The 10,717-nt window shown below is 30.8% G+C and overlaps 2 pseudogenes; one reads left to right on the top strand and one right to left on the bottom strand.

The window, feature by feature from the left end:
* Positions 1 to 600: 600 nt before the first annotated feature.
* Positions 601 to 10,717, bottom strand: part of LOC145182606 (uncharacterized) — a 286,819-nt pseudogene continuing 276,702 nt past the window's right edge.
* Positions 6,792 to 8,426, top strand: LOC145202100 (zinc finger MYM-type protein 1-like; annotated as a pseudogene).

Consider the following 10,717-nt stretch of genomic DNA (forward strand, 5'->3'; position numbering starts at 1 on the left):
GAAACAATTTCTCATTCCAAAAATGCGAAAAACAAGTATTTTAATTGAGGACCTGGGGAGAAATGACGTGTCTTAGGGGAGTCCTCAGGAATTTCGTTGCTCAAGATAACTAAAATGAGATGTAACTAAGAGGCATGAGGCTACCTAGCGGGGTAAGTTGGGCAATAAACAAACTAATGCATTTCTCTGACTACTATGAACTCTGTTATAAAACCAAAATATAACTTTGTTATAAATTAAATATATACTTTCATATATAAATATACAATTTCAGTTTCAAGAAAATATTTGAGGTATCATTATTTAAGGTATGAATAAAAAATTAATAATTCTTAGGCAAAAGATAACTAAAAGAAAAGCAAAATAATACTTTTCAATCTTAAAACTAAAACAACTTTTTAACACATTTTTTAACAAAACTTGTTAATATTATAAAAAATATAATAATACTTAAGGTATGTCTTCAATGTCCATTTTGCAAATAATACGAATATAGTATAGACCGGTATGTAAATCGCATTTAGCATGAGACCATTCTTTGCAACCTTGACACTGGATCCATTTTTTTGTTTGTTTTTCTTTTAACTTTTTTTTTTTACACTACGTAACACTCTGTTTATTACCATGATCTACAAAGGATTTACAGGTAGATAATTTTTTTTGTTTCTCAACTTTTTTATGTTTCTTAGTTTGTTGCTGATTTAAAAAATCTTCTTCTGGAGTATCTGCTAGAATAGCAGCTTTTCTTTTTCTTCGTAGTGCTGAATTTATCTTTCTTAGGGCTGCCTTTGGATTAGGTCGCACAGATTCTGGAGAAAATGATTCAGGAGTTTTAGGAATAAGTAACGTCTCTTTATTGATACAGTCTTTGACAGATTGACCTGATGGTATTGTTAAACGTGCTTCAGAATAAGCTCCGTGTGATAGCTCAGAGTTTTGCTGGTTCTATACGCTCTGTGACAAATGATGGTAAGAAATCATCATCAGCAAAGACGTTTGAATTGTACGGGCAGATACCAGATTTTATGGAAACTTTTTGTAATTTTAGTTCAAGTCATAGCTAATGGCAATGAACCTGAGAAAACTTTTGGTGTATCATAAAAATCAACACTTTCAAATAAAAATCAAAGGCTTTCGTGAAGGGTTTTAGTTTTTAAATGATTTTGTAAAATGATAGTTATCTGATATAATTTTCAAATGACACTTTTTGCACGCGTTTTTTTATGTTACTTGCATACGTTCGTGCGTACGTGCATATATTGACACTTGCATACGTTCCCTTCTGACTTAAAGAGCAAAATCAACAGATCTTTCTATTCATTTGAAGGCTTCACATGTTTAATAAAACGTCACATAAATTTATTGAATTCTATATCTGTAACCCAGCTACTTCCATTACCTACCCCAATACAGTCCGGTGGACCATTGTTAACAAAATAATCTTTGTAACTTTTGCGAGGAGACACACGTTGGTGGCACTATATTTCCTGAGGCATATGCAACAGTCACCACTGTGACATTAGTGCCTCTTTCCTCAGAATGTCATAGCGCCAACATTTCGTCTGCCCTTTGCAGCCACAATTTTACTAGATCTTACCACTGTAGGTACACCAGTTTCATCAACGTTCCATATTTGTGAAGCACTGAATTTGTATAAATCCATAACTTTACCTAATTTATCATAAAACACTTTTACATTTTTAGTATTAAATGATTTTGCTCTACCAAGGACAGTTGCTTCTGCTTTCCTATAAGATAATTTAGGGTTTCTTTTTAAAAAACTAGTCATCTACTCTTTACCAGACACCTTATTTTCAGTCCAAGATTCTGGTTTTTTTATTTTGTATTGTACAGCACACTCGTAGGCAAAACAACGTACATCTTTAGGAGTAAATCCATAAAATATAGATGCCAATTGCAATAACTAATTTTTTAAGGAGCTTTCTTGCTCTTGGGAAAAAATCAATCTAGGTTTTTGAATAACAAATGGATGGGCAACGACCAGAACTTAGTTTTGAAATGTATCTTGTTAATTTTGCTCTCTTGATGTTGAATTCTTTAGCAGCTGCACTTACGCTTTTTTTTTTCCTCCAAAACAGACCTTGCTGCATCACTGAGCTACTGACTTGTAAAAGCACCATTTGATGTTTTTCTTTTATAATATATATATATATTAGGGTGGGTCAAATTTTTTTTTTTTTATCAAACATGCAAATAAAGTTGCATTTTGTTGTCTCTAATAATTATATGTAAAAGAAATGTAATAAAAATTTGATTTAGTTTTGCCAACTTTACTTTGAATTTTACTATATTAGGTCAAAATGATGCTATTTTACAACAGTCGTATAATTCCAGGATAAAAGCATAAAGATTTAGATTTTTTGATGATTCATGTTAATAATATTATAATAATAGTATACAAAAAATAAGACAAAAAGCTGTTAGTGTTGTTTGTTGACTTCCGATAACATGATCCTGCACTTCATTATAAGATATATATTTACGTCGTTTGTTTTTTTGTTTTAGCTTAATTAGTTAAAATTGAAAATAAAAATCGCTGCTGTTAAAACATGAAGTGAAACTGAACAAGGTATACTTGGACAACCTAGACCATTCCAAACAAATCAAGCCAACTTCTGCTGATGTTTTCAAAGCATATGACTATTTATTAAAAAATAACAATTGCGCAAGTGTTACTGAAAGAGCAAGTCATAGCTAATGAAATTAAAGCACTGTACAGCAAAGCAAGTATTCCTACCATTGCAGTCAGCAGCTTAGTTATTTGCATAAAGAGACTAATTAACAAAGTACATGAGCTTGGTAAATACTCTGATCACAAGAAATCCTCTGCAACATTTAAATCAAGTTTACAGATGTTAGACCAACTATTCGATATTTGTCTGAGTAAGTGTTTTAATAATGGTGTTCGAGAAAGGTCAGCAGCTTGTTCATGTCCACTGCCAAAAAAAATTCCAACACTTGAATGGGAATTCTGAATAGATCAAAAAACGGTACGGAAGATGGTAATAGGAAAAGTAGAGAAGGAAGAAACAAACAAGCTGCAGAAGAGAGAAAAAAGAGGAAGTAAAACATGCAATTTACCGATTACAGATAAGAAAATTAAGTTTGATAAAGAAATTGATCCAAATGAAACAAATTGCAGTGATAATGAACAGTCAAAGTCAGATGAAGAATTTTTGCCAATGGAGATGTCAGATGATAAAGTGATGTCAAGTTATGAAGTGATGTCAAGTGATAATGAGATGTCAAGAGATGAAGTGATCAAGGTTTACAACACTAGACAATATCCTGAGTTGTGTAAGGCCATGGATAGGTGTAAAATCAGTAACAGGGATGCTTGCCTAATAGCAAATGCTGTACTAAAAGATTTAGATCTTATAACACCAGAGAATGCTATTGATCCAGCAAAACTTCGTCGTCAGAGAAATATGTGGAGGAAAAAAGAAGTTAAAAAGCATGCTGCTGAAGTCCAAAAAGTACTTTGCATTGGATTTGATGGGAAGCAGGATAACACTTCCGTTAAAATAAGTGGCGTTCGACGAAATTTCAAAGAAGAACATTATGTGATAGTGTCATTTCCGCAAAACAGATATGTCAATCATGTCACACCACAAGTAGTAAAGCTGTTGGTATTGCACAAGAGATATTATTGAGCATCAATAACATCAAATCATCAGACACTTTAGCAGCAGTTGTTTGCGATGGTTCTGTGAATAACACAGGTCAACACAATGGAGTTATCAGAAAATTAGAAGGTCTTGGGAGAATATTGCAATGGTTGGTCTGCTTGTTACATGCAAATGAACTACCTTTTCGAAAATATTTCTCCGTTGTGGATGGTGGACGTTCAACAAGTCCAGCTACTTCAACAGGTAAAATAGACATTGCACTAGATTTTGATCCAAAAGATTTAAATATTGTGAACTTTAAACATATACCTGGAAAAGTTGAGGATGTAAGTGTTGATGTCAAGAAAGATTTAAGCTCTGATCAGATATACCTTTTAAAAGCTTGCTTAGCTGTTCAGCAGGGATACACTGCTTGTTATCAAATATTAATCCTCCAGACTGCTATGCCAGGAAATCTGAACCATGCAAGGTGGCTAACAAAGGCCAATTGTATTTTACGTTTGTATATGTCTAAGGAAAATCCTTCAAAACCACTGCAAAGAATTACAAGATTCATCGTAAATGTTTATGCGCCATCGTGGTTCAATATAAAGCGTCATTCTTCCTACCTTGACGGAGCAAGAAACTTCTTTTATTTTATGAAGCAGTGCTATGAGCTAGGGAAAGAAGAGTGGAAAGTTCTTGAACCAGTGTTGCAAAATAACTGCTATTTTGCTCATCCTGAGAACATTCTTCTTGGAGGAGTTACTGATGAAAATGTATCAATTCGTCAGTTTTTGTGTGACAAAATATTTGACGCAAGAGCTACATCACAAAGTAATAAGATACGTGTCTTTGATAAATCAAGCATCAAGCTTGATCCGGAAGCTTCGTCATTCATAAAAATGATCGACTGGTCTGTTGCTATCGGAACACCACCACCGCTTTTATTAACTGTTTCTAATTCTGATCTTGAACATTTCCAGTTCCACGTTGATGTCTTGAGTGGTATTCCATGCCATTCTCAGGCAGTTGAACGTTCTATTAAAGATATATCAGCTACAACTATGAAAGTTTTCGGGCACAAATCACCACATGGAATGATTTTGCAGTGTCACAAATCTCGAAAAATTACAGAAAACTGACTCTAAATCTGACTTCTTGAGCCATAACAAATAGCAAATAACTGAAACAAACTGCTGATATGTGTTGCCTACTACACTCTGACTATTTCTCCTTTAACAACTGCTTGCATTTTTAAATTTAATGTAACAAGATGTCGAGTAATGAAGTAGAGCATTAAACCACGTGCATTTACATTATACGACAATACAGAAATTTTAATTCCCAAAGTTGCGAATCTAAGAAACGCTTCCATTTTATTTCAAAAGGAGTTTTTTTCATAAGTAGACTGTAATGCAATGGCGGAACTACTGGACGCAGGACCCTGTGTTGCGGGGGGGCCTACCAGCTATAGGGGGCCCTCATATAAAAAAAATTACACTCTCAATAATATTTATACTATAAAACTCTTTTCCGCAGGTATAGTGGGCCCTAAAATATAAAGCTTGGATAAAAAAAATGTCATCCATCGTATTAAAATATATTGTTCAAAAATTTATTTTTGTATTGGAGTGCGTAGTTTACATTTAAACGAAAAGTTTTAACCTTTTTAAAATTGCATACGCAATTGAGAGATAAAGTACGATTATCAGCTGCGAACTGCCAGATGTTATTGTATAGTTAATTTTTATACAGTTATGTTGTGTTTGTGTATGAATTAGACAATTAGACTGAATTCGGTAAAAGTAATAATTTGTTGTGTATAAATTTTTTTTAAACTGTAAGAAGTTCTTCAATTTATAAGTTCTTAGTTGCATATTCAATATTTTTAAAATATAAACAATATTATTTGTTATGTCGTTGCATATCAAGGATAATGATTCTATAATCCTTGTTGCATATACAAATTAACTTTTAAATGTATGTTCTCATTTTCAATTTTATATTAAATCTTCCGTTGTATTAAGTTAACTTTTCATTTCTTATTTTATCTGAATTACTAGTCTCCAATTTATTTAATCGTGTTACGAATAATAAAGTATTGTTGCACGAGAGTTTAATACTTCACTGATATATTTAATAAAAGGTAATTAATAAATTTGTAATAATTAAAAATTTTACAACAGGTACTGAATTTATAAATTTGTAATAATTTAGATTTTGACTCATAATAATGGAAAAGAAATTAAGTAGTACAAGCGGTGCAGCAAAAAGAAGAAAGTTAAAAGAAACAAAAGCTACTTTAGCTAAATTGCCGAAGCTAACAACGTTTTTGAAACCAATCGAAAAGCGAGCGGAAACGGAAGTGGAAAGCCAAAACTCTGCGGAAGTGGTATGTATAAATCAGTCAGTAGAACATGATGATATCGAAGAAAACATTGCTACTGGTAATAAAAATGTGAACGAAGAAGATGTGAATAGGTCTCCGAGAAACCACCGAAATGAAGACCAGGAAGATTCAAACTCTGATACGAATGACGCCATTGAACAAATTAATTTAGAAAAATCAAGTGAATTATTTTCTACTGACATTGCAAATTTTCATGGTAAAATACTAACAAAAGATATTAAGAAAATAATTGTATTATCGGAATCGCGTCGGCCAAAAGGTCCTTTTATACGCGACCCCTTGCAAGAAAACCGTAGGTTTTCCAAGAAATATTTTAAAACTACCACAAAATATGGATCTATAGAAAGAATGTGGCTTTGCTATTCCCCAAAACTTGATGCCGTTTATTGTGAGCCTTGTTGGCTTTTCTCAGAAGAACGAAAAGCAAAGGATAACTGGCGTGAGCATGGTGTCAGAGATTGGCGTGGTCTTTCTAAAAAAATTAAATTCACGAAAATAGTCAACAACATATATTTGCTTGTTGCATTTATGAAAAATGGCGACATAATGAAACAATTGATAAAAATATAGAAGAACAAATACGATACCAATCAAATTTTTGAGTGCAAGTCTTAGAGCGGATAGTAAATATAACATTAGCACTTTGTAAAAATTCTTTGGCTTTTCGTGGTCATCGTGAATCATTTGACAATGAATATAATGGTAATTTTTTAACCAAAGTTCAACTTTTAGCTAAATATGATAATGTTATGAAGCAAGTTTTGAGTATGCCAAATGGATCGATAAAATATTTAAGCCATCAAATTCAAAATGAAATCATAGATTGCCTTGCAACACATTTAAAAGCCACTCTTACTGCTGATATTAATAGTTCACCTTTTTATTCAATTATAATGGATACAACACAAGATATTACTAAAAGAGATCAGCTCAGTCAAGTATTTAGATACGTAAAAATTATTAAAAATGAAAAAGATGAAGCCACATAAATTGAAATTAAAGAAGTTTTCTTGGGATTTACGGAAATATATAACCACACTGCTGCTGGACTACATGAAGAAATTTTAAATCTGTTAGAAAAACATCATATAAAGTTAAGTAACTGCAGGGGTCAAGGTTATGATGGTGCGAACGTCATGAGTGGGATATACAGTGGGGTTCTGGCCCTTTTTAAGAAAAATCAACCCAATGCTATGTATATGCATAGCGCAGCTCATAATTTAAATCTTGTTATTAACGATGCGGTTAAATGTTGTGTTGAAGTTGCTTCATTTTTTGTAATGCTAGAAGATGTGTATTCATTTTTCGGAAATAGCATAAACAGGTGGGATCTACTATCCAAATATACAGGAGAATCACAAATAACATTAAAAAGGTTAAATCCAACGCGATGGGCAGGACGATATACTTCTCTTTTCGCCGTTAAAATTCGCTTTCTTGATATAATGAAAGCTCTTTCCGAGATATCAATACAAGTACAAAACGTGAAGAACGCGAAGAAGCAGTACGAATACAAAAAAATATGAGCAGTTTCGAATTTGTTTTTTTATGCGTGCTTTTGTCTAAAATCCTTAATGAGGTACATATACCATCAAAATTGCTGCAAACTAAAAATTTAGATCTTACGGCAGCTTCAGGTTCTCTAGAAAATGCCAGCATTTTTAAAACAATATAGAAGGATGTTTGATTCAGCAAAACTTGAAGTGGTAGAAATAGCGACTACGTGGCAGATTCCTGCAATATTTTTTCAAAAAAGAAGAAAAATTGTGAAAAGGCATTTTGACGAATTATCTACAGATCACCGTTTTGATAGTAGTGAGGAAATTTTTCGCATCAATATTTTTATAAAAATTTTGGACGTCGTTATCAACCAACTCGACAATAGATTTAAAGGAATGCAAGAAGTGGTACAATTATTTTCCTGCATCCATCCAAATAAATTAATGGTAATGAAAGAACGTGAGATCATAAGCTGTGCAGAAGCCATTCAGAGAAAATATAGTGAAGATATAACAACTGAATTTCCGCTGCAAATGGTTATGGTAAAGTCAATGCTACACGATGAAATATCAAAAATATCATCTATACGTGAATTGGCTGACCTTTTAATAGTAAAATTGTCAACTATAGCTGCAAGCGTTCCACAAGTGATAACAGCATTGTTATTGTTTCTTACATTACCTGTTACTGTTGCATCAGCTGAACGTTCTTTTTCGAAACTTAAAATAATAAAAAGTGATTTACGAAATACCATTGGTAAAGAACTTTTAAGCGACCTTGCAATAGTTTCTATTGAGGCAAAAGCGGCTGGAAAAATGGAAATGAAAAACATCATTACCGATTTTGCCAATATGAAATCAAGGAGAAAAGTTTTCACTATTTAAGTTCGGTTAAGTTTTAGTTTCGTTTTGAAGTTATCTTTATCTTTATTTAATTTTTTGTTTTTAAATATGATATATGAAATAAATATCTATTTAATATGTGAAGCTTTATTTTTTTAAAAAAAACATTCTTTTGCGGGGGGGCCCAAATTTTGAAGTTCCGCCACTGCTGTAATGCAACATTTTAATAATGTTTCACAGCCCCAACTTAACATTAACGTCATAATGACCTACCCTAATATATATATATATATATATATATATCTGCGTGTGTGTGTGCTTGTGTGCGTGTGTGTGTGTGTGTGAGAGAGAGAGAGAGAGCATGAGAAAGAGAAAGAGAGAGAGTGTTTGCGTCTGTTTGTATAGCTACAGCTTTTTAAACACACAATTATGTGTTTGTGTAATATACACACGCATATTACAGTTATATACCAATAGTAAGTGGAATAATTTATAATATAACTCTATATATAAGATATACAGTACCATCATAATAAACATAGAAAACAAATAAAACTGAATTCAAGATAAAATTAAAACTTTTATTTATGAACTTTTGACATATTTTATTAATTTAGTAATATTTAAGTAAAAATGTTTTTAAAAGAAGCAACAATTTAATAGTTTTTAATCACTCATTTTTTTTAAAAAAAGGATTTCAGATATTATTTTAAATTGTTAAGAGTATTTAATAATGATTAATTTAAAAGTGTTTTTGGACCTTAAAATGTTTACCCAACGAAATTTGTTTCTCCGTATCCGATAATGCCGTTTTATTAATTTTTTTCAAATCTGCTCAACTTACCTTGGCTAGACTAGGTAATACAAAAGATAGGTTATAAAAAGGGCGGCAATACTTAGAGAAAAATGGCTAAGTATTATCGAAAGTCAAAGAAGTGGGTAAAATATCAACACTTAAGTGATGCCAGATAAATGTTTTTTTAAGAATCTAAGAAAATAATAGCAAAAAATTTTTTTTTTACAATTTTGAAAAAAAAAAAATCCAAAAAGTACCCGTGCATCCCATTTGACCGCGGTCCAAAAACCAATTGATGCGCATTGTAGTACCATTATATATACCTATCTTTCATCCTTAAGATGTTTTGTCATTTGATGCGTAGTTTTTGAGATATTTTAGTAGCCAAACTTGTCACTATGCTCAACTTGCCCCGCTCTACCCTAGATCAAAATATTTCAACGGCTTTTGAAGTTGACCATTCAAACTTTAAAGTTCCCACCCACCTCCCTTTTCTAGCCCTTTTAGTAACTTTAAATGGTCGTCACTCTTAAACGAGAAAATCTTTTTTGAAGAAGTTTGAACTCTGTCGATATTTTGATCAAGTAAAATGTAAAACAATAAAGAATTGTTTTTAGAAGCCATATCCAAAGAGGAGGGGAGGGGATCTTGTTGAAATTTAAGTTTCTAATTTAATATTACAGTTTTTACTTCTAATATATATTTCTAACATGAATTTGTAAGTTAAACTTTCAGTTTATTATCTTTTTTTTTTAATTTAGTAAATATCTGATTTAAGTTTCTATTATAATTATTTAGCGAATAGTTAACATTTTCATTCCAAACTTATTGTTAAAATGTTAAATTTGATGTTCTAATTTAAATTTATAATTTAAACTCATAATTCGACTTTTTGATGTAAATTTCTAAGTAAAAATCATTATTTACATTTCTAATATTAAATTTAAAAATATATTTTATGTTAAAATTTGAAAAATGCCTTATTTAAAAATGCATTACTAAAATTTCTAGTTTAAAATTGTAGTTTGAAATTCTAACTTATTTTCAAATTAAAGATAATTATTTAAATATCTAACTTAAGATTCTAATTTTAATGTTTAAATTTAACTTTCTGATTTTCAAATCTCACGATATTATATCTAATTTAGTTTTCTAATGTAACATTCTACTTAATATTTCTAGTTTAACTTTCTTGATTGAGTTTCTATTATAATTTCTTACACAAGTTTTTAATTCTCTAAGTTAAATATTATAAAATACGTTTAATTCAAAATTTTAGTTTAATCCTCTTATATAAATTTCTTAATCAAGTTTCAAGCTTAAGTTTCTAGTTTGATATTCTAATTTAAATTTCTTCTTTGATTTCTGGTTTACTAAAATTAAATTTTTAAATTAAATTTCTAAATTAAAATTCTAAATTAAATTTCTTAACTTTGTTTCTAAGTTAAATTTTCTAAATAAGATTTCTAAGTGAAATTTCTAAAATAAGTTTTTTAATTAAGTTTCTAAAATAAGTTTTGAAATTAAATTTCGAAAT

This window comes from Hydra viridissima, unplaced genomic scaffold (assembly GCF_058129835.1).
Source record: "Hydra viridissima isolate aposymbiotic clone 2 unplaced genomic scaffold, HvirCarnegie_v1 scaffold_15, whole genome shotgun sequence".
NCBI lineage: Eukaryota > Metazoa > Cnidaria > Hydrozoa > Anthoathecata > Hydridae > Hydra > Hydra viridissima.